We start from the raw sequence: 15,473 nt of genomic DNA, 5'->3' as shown, positions 1-15,473 counted from the left end.
CTCAGAAAATTCTTTCTTGAGAGACTTCTTTTTAAAAAAGAAAAAAATCTTTGTTTTTATATTTTCAACCTGTTTGCTATGTGTGCTTAATGGTTAGGATTCGTGCTCTTCTTCCTTGAAGATCCCTGATATTTGAGAGAACACAGAGTATATCATATTTATTACCTTAGAGATGGGTTTCACGTGTGTTTCACTGGGGCTGCTTTCATGAGAATAAATTGTGTTTTATGGTGTGAACACATTTAATGAGCATTTTATGAGCATGTAATGCATTGTGACATTTGAAATCAATTGTTACAACTCACGGGGTCTGCATAGAAATAGTATTTTACATTTTTTAAGGGATATGATATTGTATGTTAGTAACAAAATCTGTGAGAATAAACAGTTACAAGCCTAAACTAACACTTTTTAAAAAGTTTTTATTAGATATATTTCTTTACTTACATTTCAAATATTATTCCCCTTCCCGGTTTCCTGTCCATAACCCCCATTCCCTTCCCTCCCCCTCCCCCATACAGATATTCCCCCTATACATCCCCCTTACTGCCCCCCCATATTCCCCTGCACTGGGGGTCCAACCTTGGCAGGACCAAGGTCTTCCCCTTCCACTGGTGCCCCAACAAGGCTATTCTCTACTACATATGCAGTTGGAGCCCTGGGTCAGTCCACATATAGTCTTTTGGTAGTGGTTTAGTCCCTGAAAGCTCTGGTTTGTTGGCATTGTTGTTTTTATGGGCTTACAAGCTTCTTCAACTCTTTCAATCCTTCCTCTAATTTCCCCCAAGGGAGTCTTATTCTCAGTTTGGTGGTTTGCTGCTAGCATTGACCTCTGTATTGGACATGCTCTGGATGTGTCTCTCAGGACAGATCTATATCCAGTCCCTTTCAGCATGCATTTCTTTACCTTCATCAACCTTACCTACTTTTGGTGGCTCTCTATACATGGGCCACATGTGGACCAGGCTCTGAATGGCCATTTCTTTTTATTTTATTTTTAATCTTTTTTAACTTGAGTATTTCTTATTTACATTTCAATCGTTATTACCTTTCCTGGTTTCCGGGCCAACATCCCCCTAACTCCTCCCACTCCCCTTCTATATGGGTGTTCCCTTTCCCATCCTCCCCCCAATACCGCCCTCCCCCCAACAATCACGTTCACTGGGGCTTCAGACTTGGCAGGACCAAGGGCTTCCCCTTCCACTGGTGCTATTACTAGGCTATTCATTGCTACCTTTGAGGTTGGAGCCCAGGGTCATGAATGGCCATTTCTTGAGTCGCTGCTCTAAATTGCTTCCATATCCCCTCCTATGGATATTTTTATCCCCCTTTTAAGAAGGACTGGGAGCATCCTCATTTTGGTCATCCTTCTTCTTGAGCTTCCTGTGGTCTGTGGATTGCATCTTGGGTAATTCGTGCCTTTTGGCTAATATCCACTAATCAATGAGTGTATACCAAGTGTGTTTTTCTGTGATTGGGTTACCTCACTCAGGATGATATTTTCTAGTTCATTCTATTTGCCTATGAATTACATGAAGTCATTGTTTTTGATAGCCTAGTAGTAGTAGTTCATTGTGTAGATGTACCACATTTTTTGAATCCATTCCTCTGTTGAAGGGCATCTGGGTTCTTTTCAGCTTCTGGCTATTATAAATAAGGCTGCTATGAACATTGTGGAGCATGTGTTTTTATTGTATGTTGGAGTATCTTTTGGGTATATGCCCAAGAGAGTTATATCTGGGTCCTCAGGTGGTGGAATGTCCAATTTTCTGAAGAACCTCCAGACTGATTTCCAGAGTGGTTGTACCAGTCTGCAATCCCACCAAAAATGGAGGAGTGTTCCTCTTTTTCTACATCCTCACCAGCATCTGCTGTCTCTGGCGTTTTGATCTTATCTGACTCCTGTGAGGTGGAATCTCAGGGTTGTTTTGATTTGCATTTCCCTGATGACTAAGGATGTTCAACATTTCTTTAGGTGCTTTTTGGCCATTCAATAATCCTCAGCTGAGAATGCTTTGTTTAGCTCTGTACCCCATTTTTAATAGGGTTATTTGACTCTCTGGAGTGTAACTTCTTGAGTTCTTTATATATTTTGGATATTAGCCCTCTATCAGATGTAGGATTGGTAAAGATCTTTTCCCAATCTGTTGGTTGCTGTTTTGTCCTAATGACAGTGTCTTTTGCCTTACAGAAACTTTGCAGTTTTATGAGGTCCCATTTGTTGATACTTAATCTTAGAGCATGAGCCACTGGCGTTTTATTCAGGAAATCTTTCCCAGTGCCTGTGTTCAAGACTCTTCCTCACTTTTTCTTCTATTAGTTTGAGTATATCTGGTTTGATGTGGAGGTCCTTGATCCACTTGGAGTTAAACTTTGTACATGGTGGTGAGAATTGATCAATTTGCATTCTTCTACATGCTGAACCAGCACCATTTGTTGAAAATGCTATCTTTCTTATTGCATGGTTTTAGCTCCTTTGTCAAAGATCAAGTGACCATAGGTGTGTGGGTTCATTTCTGGGTCTTCAATTCTGTTTCACTGGTCTATCTGCCTGTCTCTGTACCAATAACATACAGTTTTTATGACTATTACTCTGTAATACTGCTTGAAGTCAGGGAAGGTGATTTCCCCAGAAGTTCTTTTATTGTTGAGTATAGTTTTTGCTATCCTGTTTTTTTTTTTGTTATTCCAAATGAATTTGCAAATTACTCTTTCTATCTGTATAAAGAATTGAGTAGGAATTTTGATGGGGATTGCATTGAATCTGTAGATTGCAAAATGACCATCTTTACTATATTAATCCTGACAATCCATGAGCATGGAAGATCTTTCTATCTTCTGAGATCTTCCTCAATTTCTTTCTTCAGCGATTTGAAGTTCTTGTTGTACAGATCTTTCACTTGCTTGGTTAAAGTCACACCAAGATATTTTATATTATTTGGGACTATTGTGAATGGTGTCATTTCCTTAATTTCTTTCTCATCCTGTTTATCCTTTGAGTAGAGGAAGGCTACTGATGTGTTTGAGTTAATTTTATACCCTGACACTTTGCTGAAGTTTTTATGAGGTTAAGTAGTTCTTTGGTGGAACTTTTGGGGTCACTTAAGTACACTATCATATCATCTGCAAATAGTGATATTTTTATTTCTTCCTTTCCAATTTGTATCCCTTTGACCTCCTTTCACTATACTGAGTAAGTAGGGAGAGAGTGGGCAGCCTTGTCTAGTCCCTAATTTTAGTGGGATTGCTTCAAGTTTCTCTCCATTTAGTTTGATGTTAGCTACTGGTTTGCTGTATATTGCTTTTACTATGTTTAGATATGGGCCTTGAATTCCTGATCTTTTAACTTCTTAGTAATTCTACCCTAGTGAGCATAGGGTTCTGATACATTGTTTCCATTTAGCTTTGGTCTTTACATAATATCCCACAATTTATTTATCTAGTGGCCAAAGGTTCTCCAATTGAGAATCCCAAAAGGCCTATATTTTTCACACTTTTCATGAGGGTTCCCATATACTTATTTTTAATTCCCTTCTTGTATTTTCCTTCTCTCTTGGGATATAAGCCTTGAAATATTATGAACTTCATTTTTTTCTGTATTTTATAATTAGTAATTGGTTTATATCATATATGATTTATAGTTTCTTAGTTTAGAGGTTGCCCTACCACTTATTTTATCTTAATGCATTAAATTACTTTATTATTTTTTTTCCTGGGTCTTGAACATGCTAAACAATGAGCCCTACCAACTCTTTTAAGTAAAGTTTTCCTTTTGAAATGCAACTAGAATTATTTATGCATATATTACCTTTCATTACATTATAGCTATCATAGCAAAAATTCATAATTATGAAGGGATTTCATGATCTAAAATTTAAAACAACCGAAAGATGTAATCATTCATTTTGTTATGAAGGTTAGGAATTAATGGACAGAGACTTTAGAAGGGTTTTGTGTTAGTTATTGCTTCAGAGGTACAATATACAGAAGGTACAGAAGACATAGAAAATGAAATAAACTAGAAATCACAGGATGTAGGCCAGAACCACAGGTAAGGGCAGCTTCACCGTCTAACTCTAATGATCTGCTGCCATCAGCCACAGTCCTCTACTAAAGGCTCCAAAATCTCCAAAAAAATTGCACCAGCCTAGGAGACAGTGTCAAATAATAAACTTATGAGTTCACTTTAGATTTAAATAAAAGTAAGAGATTTTATAATATGGGACAGGGAACTCCCAATATGTGCTTTAAATACTCTATGCAAAAAGTTGGTTTTGAAAAGTAAGAGACTACAGTGAGAGAATAAAGAATCAGTTAGAAGGGATTTATGCTGGCCAAATGATGGTGAACCCAGTATCACAATAACAGTAATGGGTTACCACAGTTTCAATTAACATATGCTAATATAAATAAGTGTGTAAGTGATAGAAAAGGAGAGAACTCTTAGAATAGAGCGACAACTGATAAATGTTAGAAGTAGGGAATTATCATTTGGCAGCACCAAAGGAGTTTGATTCAACTGGGAATTGCTCAGGAATGGTAGTACAGCCATAACCAAGTAGAATCCCTGTTTGCTATTCTGTTCCCTATGATTACCTACCCTTGTTAGAAGGCTATGTTTAGTTGAATTGATTGAAAGAGTGCTTATATTACAATGGAATGGTCATAGAAAAATAGGATTAATTTTTCTTACAAGTTCATAGTCCCTTGGTTTTTGTTGGTGAAAATCACATTGTCAGTCCAAATTTCAGGTCAAGAGAAAGAGATATCATCTCTGAGTGAAAACAATAAAAAATCACTGTAGCCTTCTTTGAGCTTCCTTTTTCATAACAGTCAGTGCATCTGGAATAGAACCTAAGTAGTGTTGGCAGTAATATTTCAGTGTTGAATGGATACTTGGTTTTCAAGGTTATCTGGTGAATATTAAAGAATATGTTCTACTTTTGGGGAAATAAACACTGGAGTATTTGCAGTATTTAGGGACAACAAAGTACTCATCTCAATTGTTGCTTGCCAGAGCAAACTGAAAGACAACCATCTTTGCACATTCTTTGAGGTTCTATATGTCTATGAAGAGATGTAGGAGGGATAGAGAAAGCAACTGGACAACTGTGTTAAAATACTATTAATTGTTATGGTTAAAGAGAATATGGGTGACCTGTCTATCTACATTTAAGTTCAACATTTCAAAATAAATTACAAATTTAAATATTTGTATTTTCCCTTTGTGTATGGTATATATGTATGTGTTCACTTGTGCATGGGCTCAACATGCATGTAGAAGCTCCCGAGTTGAGGTTGGGGGATTTTCACTCTATTAATCTTCATATTGCAATGCATTGAGGTAGATCTATTGCTGAACCTGAAGCTGGCTAACTCATGCTAATCAAGTTAGCTGCCCTGCCCTCCCGTACCTCCTTCTAGACCTCTCACTTTATATGAATGTTGCCATGCCATCCACACTTTCACGCACCTTCTTGGAATCAGACTTTTGGTCTTCATTCTTGCTCAGCAGGGACTTTATTTATAAAATCATCTTGCCAGCATTTATACTTAAGATGGGCAAATCCTTGGCCAAACTAATAAAAAGGCACAGAGACAGTATCCAATTAAAAAAATCATAAAAGAAAAGGGAGACATAATAGTAGAAACTAGGAAATTAAAAAAAAATCATCAGGTTTGACTGCAAAGGATTGTACTCCACAAAATTGAATAATCTAAATGAAATGGGTGAATTTTGAAATGGATGAACACATACCAAAGTTAAATAAAGATCACATAAACTACCTAAACAATACCCGCCCCCCCAAGGAAATACAAGCAGTCATTAAAAGTCTCCCAACCAAAAAAAACCATGGACCTTTTCTGGTAGTACAGAACTCTACCAGAGTTTTAAAGAAGAGTTGCAACCAATACTCCTCAGCCTATTCCTCAAAATAGAAACACAAGGAATACTACCTAATTTGTCCTATGTGGTCAATCACCCTGATATCTAAACCACACAAAGACACAACAAATTAGTTATGAATATCAATGCAAAAATACACAATAAAATTCTCTCAAACCAAACCCCAAAACACATCGTTGTTTAGTCCTATCAATTTGGACCATTATTGCACCAGGCAGGTAACTATTGTACCTCTCATGACTCATAGCTTATTGAGACTGATGATTAATTTCCTTTTTCAGAACATGGATAGAATCTGCCAGCACTATGAAAGCTAGTCATAACAGATGATGCTTTTTAAGTGAGTAGCAGTTCGATTTCTCTATGTTCTATGACAGAAGTATGTGACATTGTGGAGGTAACCAACAACACTAGGGGAATATCTATAAGACACATTTGTCCAAGGACTCAGAAATGTAACCTATTCCCAGTACTGGGTATTCTATTTGGTAGCATATGATGTCTAGTTGGGGCATTGTTTCCTCCATTACTTTGGAACTCCATATATGGAAGATTTTATGGTAGTTGGCTACAGTATGGATTTTCAGATGGCCTTCAGTATTTGGTATCCCTCCCCATCTCTGCCTTCTGTGCTGTCTTCCTACTCATCTCACCACGTAATCCTTATCTAAATTTTCCATTATCCCTTTATAACATTACATTCTTTTTCCCAGATCTTGGAAGATCTCCCCTCCAACTCTGGTTACTGTCTATCTAACTTCTATGGATATTCCAAATGAACATACATATCTAAATCATAAAACTAACATAACTCCTATAAGAGAAAATGTGCCATTTCTGTCTTTCTCTGTCTGGGTTACATCACTCGAGATTATTCTAGGCTAAATGTTTTCTAGACACAAAGGAGTGACACACACAATAACTCCCAGATGTTATGACAGCATACAAGATCTTTACAACTTCAAGCTAGACAGAATGCCATAACGATAAAGGGAAATCGAGCACAATGTCATATTTCTAACCAGTCATCTATTTGCAATTGCTAGTTGCTGGGATCACTAAAATCAGTTTTCTTTCAATGGAGTAACATTGAGTCTATCAACCATGTTCCAGGGCTAGCCTCGTGTTCAGGAGAAACTGATCAACACAAAACAGACTATATTTTTTTAAGAGATAGAAAGAACATTAAGTAGTAGGTTTCTGAAGAGGTTTGGGGAGGGATTATGGGAGCGGAAAGAATATGATCAAACTATATTGTATACAAGTTTTAAAAACAATGTAAAAAGAGACAAAAGGGGGGAAGTCTGAAGTAAGACACCCTCAATACTCATAATTAGTATAATATAGATTGATGATGAATAGGACTTTTGATCAGACAGATATGGCATTGAGCAATGGGCTGCTTGGAATGTGGTCTTCAGCTCAGAAGTTCTACTGACGGCCCATTTACACAGAGAAGCAAACATGCAAAGCTTGAAGGTCGCACTGCAACTCTTAACATTCTGCTTTGTCCTCAATGCTCACCCTAGAAAACAAATGAACAGCCAAGTTTAATTTTCACCAAGCTCTGAGACCATAAACGCAGTCAGATTTATCCAGAGTCTAAGAGATTCCTTAGCTCAGACCAAAAGCTGTGGCTCTTCTTTATTTGTTGGAAAAATTCTTCTACATGAGCTTATTCCAAATGGATAAATAGACCAACTGTGAGTAATGTGGTTTGTTTTGTGCATAGCGTATACTTTTACAAGCGAAGAAATCTTCCATAATAGAAGTGGTTCTTGTTGAACTGGAGGTATAGTTGGTAATTAAAACAATTTTTACTGCGTCAGGAGCAGTGACTGCTAAAATATCAAAAGGCACAAAGTAAAAAGTAGTGAATTTTTGAGCTAGAGACTCAAGGAAAGTTATCAACATATTCAAATACATGAATAAGTAAATTTTTTCTTAAGCAAATTTTGTGTGTGTGTGTGTGTGTGCGTGTGTGCGTGTGTGTGTGTGTGTGTGTGTGTGTGGTGAATGCACCCTCACAGTATTTTGAAACTGAAAAGTATATAACTCCCTTATTTTCCACATCTCTACCCAGGACACCATGCTGACGTCTTCCTCCACCGGAAGTGCTGCCATTTTGTTGAAACTTTGTATGAAGTGGATCCCTGCCGTGGGCTGGAAATGCTCTTCCTTCAAAAAATGAGAAATCGGGTGTCAAATAACCTACAAGAAAAGTTCTTATTGGCTTTATTATTACTCTGTAGTCATTTTAACTGTGGCTAAATTCTTTTTGTAATCTTTTATTGATTCTTTTTTAGTTATACATCATGTATCCCAGTCTGCTCATCTCCCTGTCCTCTCATTTTCACCCTTTGCCCTTGCAGCTCCCTTCATCAGGACTCCTGGTTACTCGGTGGTTGCTCTGTGTCATGGAGGTCCTGCAGCTTTGGAACAGCAGAAATGGCCACTTTTCACGTCCCAACAAATCACAAATGATAGAGATTTTGGAGTGGGTCAACTCAGATCCTTGGATCTGGGTTTTGGTGGTAGCTGAGCTGGTCAGCAAACCTGCTTCCCCTTATCCGCACCACTAGGGCGAGTTCTCCAGCACTGCTCCGGCTAAGCTACCAAGGCAGCCATCTGCATGAGCTACTCTCAGATCTCCTCCTTTCATGCCCTTGAACCCTGCTCACGTACGCGTACACCTCCAGAGCCAACTCCACTATGCTGCCCAAGTAAGGTACATAGCCTACTCTCCCCAGTGTTGGAGTTAGCGAGGAGGCTGGGCTAAGTCTCCCACTCTCATGACCCCAGAGCCAGCTTTCTCTGCTACTACAGATTGGAAAGGAGAGAGAGGGGGCATATCACCTCATGAACGGTGAGTGGTGGGGCTTGATCTTCCTTGTTCTTGCTCTCGGGGGTGGGGGGTAGCTCATTTGCAGTCCCCTTCCACCAGGATCAGCTCTACTGTGCTGCCCAGAGGAAGTGCAGGCCCGGATCTCAGGAGTGCTCCTGCCAATGAGAGACTGGGCCAACTCTCCAGAGCACTACTGCATTCAAAGGGCATGGGGCCTGTTATTCACAGCCCCTGGACGTGCTGGAGGTTGCCCCAACCAGTGTCATCCCCATGCTCTCTAGTGGTGATATGAGCCACAGATAGGACATTGACAAAGACCTCTGCTTCTGAATAGCCACGGACTCAGACTTGCCCCCAGGAGCAGCTCAGTAAGGAACTTGGCCCAGGCAGACAAGCTGGCCACTCACAATGGCTTCTCCTTTTCACCCTCAAGTCTCCAGTTTCGTTTCTTTTTATAATGCTCCTCTTCTCTTTCTCTCCCATCTGAGCATCATATAGTCACGCACTGTAATGGCTTCTACTGCAGGCTGGACACATGGTCTGCAGATCCCTGGGTGGGTGACATCCTCCTTCCATGCTGTGTGATATGGAGGCAAGCAGGTGCCTTTGGCCTCCCCATGAATGCACTGGAAGGCAGGTCTGCGAGTGTCATGATTCTCCACAAAGTTTCTGTCTGTCCTCTTCTTCATTTGCTATGCAACCTGGATTTGATTTGATTTTTATGACTCTTAGGCACAAGACAACTTTGGCCACCAAGACAGACATTAATCTAGGATGAACAAAGGACTGCCAACTGCTCTGCCCCTGACTGATAGAAGATTGACACTATCAACAAGGTGTCTTGTTGCCCATTGCCAGGAGGGATTAACTCTGACTAAATTCTTAAAACTGAACATATGTAGGATTATTTCAACCATGTAAAATCAACACAGTGTATTAATTGATTTCCAGGAGTCAAAGGAGTCATAGAAACAAGACTGCCATATAATGTGATAAATTTTTTTGTATGAATTTGAATAAGAATTGGAATAATACTAGGTGACTGTAATATTAGTAGCCTTGATTCTGCAACAACAGTTAACCTATTAAATGACGAAAATCATTTATATGTGTTCCTGCTTGAGTGCATATCTGTGAATTGTTCACATGTTGGACCTGTCTCTACAGAGAAGGAACTGTAGATAAAATAAGAATGAATGAAAGATAAGCAAACATAGCTCAAAACTGACAACTCTGATCAAAGCCCTGGCTAGCTCCACACAAGCTGGAGTCATTTGAGTAGTAGGAACTTCAACTGAACAAAAACCCTCTTTAAGATTGTCTTTTGGCAAACATGTGGTAGGGTTTCTTGATTAAGGAATGTGTGGGTGGACCTACCCTATAGGACATGATGCCATTGTTGGGAAGGTGGTCCTGGATGAAACAAGAAAGCCAGAAAAGTGAGCTAGTGGGCAGCACTCCTTTGTGACTTCTTATTCAGGTCATGTCTTCAAGTTTCTTTTTCTTTTTCTTGGATTTTTTAATTTACATTTCAAATGTTATTTCCTTTCCCAGTTTTCTGTCCATAAGCCCCCTATCCCATCCCACCTCCCCCTTTTTCTATGAGGGTATTCCCCCTCCCCAACCATCCCTGCTTCTCGTCCTGACATTCCCCTACACTGAGGGTCCAGCCTTGGCATTGATGCCCAACAAGACCATCATCTGTTACATATGTAAGAGGAGTCATGAGTCTGTCCATGTGTACTCTTTGGGTAGTGGTTTAGTCCCTGGAAGCTCTGGTTAGTTGGTATTGTTGTTCTTATGGGGTTGCAAGCCCCTTTAGTTCATTCAATCCTTTTTCTAATTTCTTTGACGGGGATCCTGTTCTCAGTTCAATGGTTTGCTGCTAGCATTCGCCTCTGTATTTATCATGTTCTGGTTGAGCCTCTCAGGAGACAGCTATATCAGGCTCTGGTCAGCATGCACTTCTTAGCTTTATCAATATTGTCGGTTTTGGTGGCTTTATATACATGGGCTGGATTCCCAGGTGGAGGAGGCTCTGAATGGCCATTCCTTCGGTCTCTGCTCCAAACTTTGTCTCCATATCTCCTCCTATGAATATTTTTACTCACCCTTTTAAGAAGGACTGAAGCATCTGCACATTGGTTGTCCTTCTTCTTGAGCTCCATGTGGTCTGTGGATTATATCTTGGGTAATTCAAGTTTCTACCCTAAGTTTCTTACCTGACTTCTCTCAGTGATCTACTGACACTTGGAAGCTTATTATGAAACAAACCCTACACAAAGAACTATAGGCATCTGAGGAAAGGTAGGAGAGGGAGAAGTGGTCTTTCCTAGAGAAGAGCATACTGGTTACCCAGTGCTGAATGATTATCCCTGAAACCACACATGCATACAGGTGGAACAGGTTATATATAGGAATATATATGTATGTGTATATACATATATGAATACAATAACAAGTAGTGAAAGAGGAAATGATGGATTTAAAGAACAGTGGGGAGGGTGTGTATTGAATGGTTAGAAGAAGGAAAGGGAGGTAATTAATATTATAACATCAAAAATAATTTGAAATAAACCCCTTTTGCACAAGTGGCTTTTAATCATGATGGTTTATCCCAGCAGGAGAACCCTAAGACTGCATGGTTCTCTGAGTTTATGGATGTAAATAACAGGAAGCTTGGACTACTTGGAAGCCCCTCAGAAGCCTCGCACCATGGCTCCCGGGTCCTCCTCAGCTTTGTTTTATGCTCCCATCTTCTGCTAAATGAAGCAGTTTCCTTGTAATGTCTTCTCAGCTTTCTCCCATTCCGAAAATACATGTTTAAACGTTGTGGTCTTCAAACCGAGAATTTCCAAGCAATCTCTAGATGGGCATTCTTTTTTCCTTCCGTTCTTTTTCCTAACTCCCCTCTGCTTGAGGTGTTCCCATACCAACCTTGAGCACTTCTCTTTTATGAAACGCTGATCCCTTTTAGTTATTTTGTGAATGTAACTCAGCCAAGAGTCTCACTGAGGGATTGTCTACACTGGAAGTTCCGGTGGCCATGTCTGGGGTCTGGGGAGGCTTATTGGCTGAATGAATTGGTGAGGAAAACCCACCCCATTGAGGATAACACCATTTCCTAGGCAGTGTGTCTTGAGCTGCATAAATAAAGTGGAAAAAGCATGCTAAGCACAAACAAGCATGAAAGAATGTATGCATTTACCTTTTTTCCCCCTGTTCTTCATTATGGGTGTGATATGGGTTGCTGGGGGAAAGTTTTCACCTTGATTTCTTCACACTGATGAAATTTAAAGCATAATTAGGGAAGACTTGAAAGAAGGTGAAGAGAAGGGTATAGGAAGACCCCTGAGATCTCTTGGAGTCTAAGCCACCAGTCAGGCACCACATACCTGCTGAGATGAGGCCCCCGAAACACATACAGCAGAGGACTGACCAGTCTGGCCTCAGTGAGACAAGATACACCTAACCCTCAAAAGACTGGAGGCCCCAGGGAGTGGAGGTCTGATGGGGTAGGGATGTGGAGGGTGGGGACATTCTTTCAGAGATAAGGGAGGAGGTATGGGATGGGGAATGGTGATGGTGGGGCAGACTGGGAGGGGGTAGCAGCTGGACTGTAAAGCAATATATAATTAATAATAATAATAATAATAATAATAATAATAATAATAATAATAGTAACAACATAGATATAAGCTTAAATACCTTTCTTCTCCCCTAATTTGCCTTTTGTCAAGAAATTTTACCAGCAAATACAAGTTCTTTTTATTGTTTAGATTTTTGCACACATGTGTCTGTGCGCATCTGTTGTCTGCAGAACATAGAAGATGTGAGTGGGGTTACAAATGGTTATAACTGTCATGTGGGTTCTGAGTTAATTCCAAGTCCACAGGAAGGAGAAAGAGTACACTTAAGTGCCAGGCCATCTCTCTAGCTCCTAGAAACTAATCTTGTTCGAGTGCTGTGCTCAGTGTGAAATATTTTGTAAAAGACAAAGAAAGGTAAAAAACTAACTTTATCAAATAATTTTTCAGACTCTTTCAATCCTAATCATTTTATTTGCTTCTCCATATTGCTTAATATTTTATACTTTTCTTGACACAAAATTATAGCTATTGCACACATTTGTATAACATTTGTTTTTCCTTTGACTAAAAGCACAGAGAAGTAAAATAAAACTATAAGACTCATTGACATTGATAGTCATTACTAGCTTTTATCCTTGTTTTCTATTTAATGATTCTCCAAATCGGAACTTCAGAGCGTGGGGTCTCTGTTCATGTTCAAACAAATATTTCCCAAAGTAATCCTTCAGCTGGGGAAAAAAAAACAACAAGATAGGCTAGCAATTATTTTGAAGTCTTATAGAATAAATAATAAACAATAGAATGTTTTTCTTTCACTTGTAATTTACAAAACAGAAAAAATTATATATATAATTTTGCTTTGATTATAAGATGCTCTTTAAGAATGTATTTTATATGACTGTCTGCTTATCTTATATTTAAAAAATTTAACTAAATTTACTTTAAAATTATATTTTAAAAGAAATAAATCAGTTAAACTGTTATTAAAATTATATATATATTAAAGTAAGACCTTACAAGTTGCATTTTCAATTTGATCTGAGTTTGCCAAGAATCTTAAGTGGCAAATATTTATTTAAATCGGAAGGGAACCTACAGAGGACAGATTTTAATTAGGATGTCTTTAAGTCATTGTAAAAGACACTTCATCCTAAGTATTTTCAAATTTGAAATGCAATTAATATTATAATTTACCAGCTGTTTCAGGTATAATGAGTTGTATAGAGTACTACTAAGTGAAAGATAATAAGTAATAATTAACTGCTAAGTCTTGGTGAAGATTGAATTTTATTTTTGGTATAATTCCCAGAATTACAGAAGCGAATGCCTACAGTGTTGTGCCAGGAACTATTCATGAACCCCCAAAGGACCACCAAGGAGCTGAATCCGATGTGATTCCATTAGAGTCTCTTTATCCAAACTCGAGGTGGGGACACACCACTGTCTCTGACACAGGGGAATGGGAGCGACCCCAAGCCCAGTTGCAGGCAAGCATTTATAAAGGCAAGAAGCGGGGTATTTAGCTTGGTATACTTCTGATTAGGGACCATATGGCCTTTAGCATAATTGACTGATGCTGGGAGCCCAACCAAAAACTTAAATTCTGCTTTCCTCCTAATTGGTGGTTGTTAGGAAGTGAAGTGTCAGGGGCAGGCTTGTAACCCAGAGGTTCAAATATGTTGGGGGCCAGGGGACTGGTGCTAGACACAGGTCTTGTTGAGGGATAGTCTGGAAACTGGTGCTAGGTACTTGAATGGTGCCTGTTAGTTAACTTAAGTTCAACCTTAGGTCAGGATCTCTAAGATCCCATCTTAATCCAAAAGATTTGGTCTCTCAACAGCAGTTGGTCAAAATACTTAGAAAGTGAAGTTGCAATTTTCGTACTTAAACATCTGAAAGTACAATTTGCAATTACGTTTAGATGGGAGACCATGGATCTTTCAAGAGTATTTTTTACTTACAAATCATTATGTGGTTCTTTACCTTTTTCAAAAAACCTCTTAATTTGAAAGGAATTTTTGTAACAAGATTCCTCTGATTTCTAACTACACTATTATGTGAATCAGACTTAACCTTTCTTACATTTGCCAAAACAGAGCAAGAAATAAAGTCAGTGCTGACAACCATAGCGTTATAAGCTCTAAGCCTTTTCTGATCTGCAGGTATAAAACTTGTAGAAGAGACCTCCTTCACAGTGTATTGAGAGTAAATTTCAAGGACTTTCTTCTATACACAAAAGCTCCAAATCCTATAATACCTATCATCAGTTATAAAATATTGTCATAACCAAGATGAAGAAATTTTAATCTCTGAATATGATTTTGTTTGGAAAATATAGTGGAGATATTTAGAGAGGTACAAATCTTTAAAGTCTTAAAATATTCATTTACCATTTAATCAATGGGCTATTTAGAATTAGTTAAAATGTTGAGCATAATGGAAAAATACCTGCTACCCCAGCACTGGGAAAGTAGAAAAAAGGGAGAGTTTTTTACCAATGGGTGAGCTTGAGATTTAGGGATAGAACTTGTCTTAAAAATATCATTGATTTTATAGTTCTTTTCTTTTTATTCAGGTATGTACTTCTTTTTGTCTTCTCTTTGTCAAACTCTGTATGTATGTTGATATGTTTAGCAGAACACGACACACATCTCAAGCTCTGTACTTACCTTCTTCACTTGATTCTATTTAGTGACTGTTGAACCTCTATTCATCTATTATCAAGTTGAGAGATTAATTTTTAAATATTTACCTCCAGTGAATTTTAAGCTAAACACTAAATTATTGCTATTATTATTTTATATTTTAGTGAATTTTCCTTTTAACACGTTGGAACATAATATCTCATTGGCTTTTCTTCCTATTGTGATTTTTCTTCAACATTTTTTTTTGATTTATTTGTAGTCCTCATACACTGTATTTATTTGTTTTTTTTTCTGTTTTTCCATGAAACCAGACATCCTGGACTATTTTGGTGTTAGATTTATCAAGTCTCCAACATTTGCTGTTATTTCTATTCCTCTGACTTTACAGATATTATATATTATATAAATAAATATATTTATATTATATTTATTGTTTATGGTTTGGAAGTCTTGATTTACTATTGCTGCAGCTTTGTTATTCTCTG

Source organism: Rattus rattus, chromosome 1 (assembly GCF_011064425.1).
Source record: "Rattus rattus isolate New Zealand chromosome 1, Rrattus_CSIRO_v1, whole genome shotgun sequence".
Lineage (NCBI taxonomy): Eukaryota > Metazoa > Chordata > Mammalia > Rodentia > Muridae > Rattus > Rattus rattus.
This window is presented reverse-complemented; position numbering follows the sequence as displayed.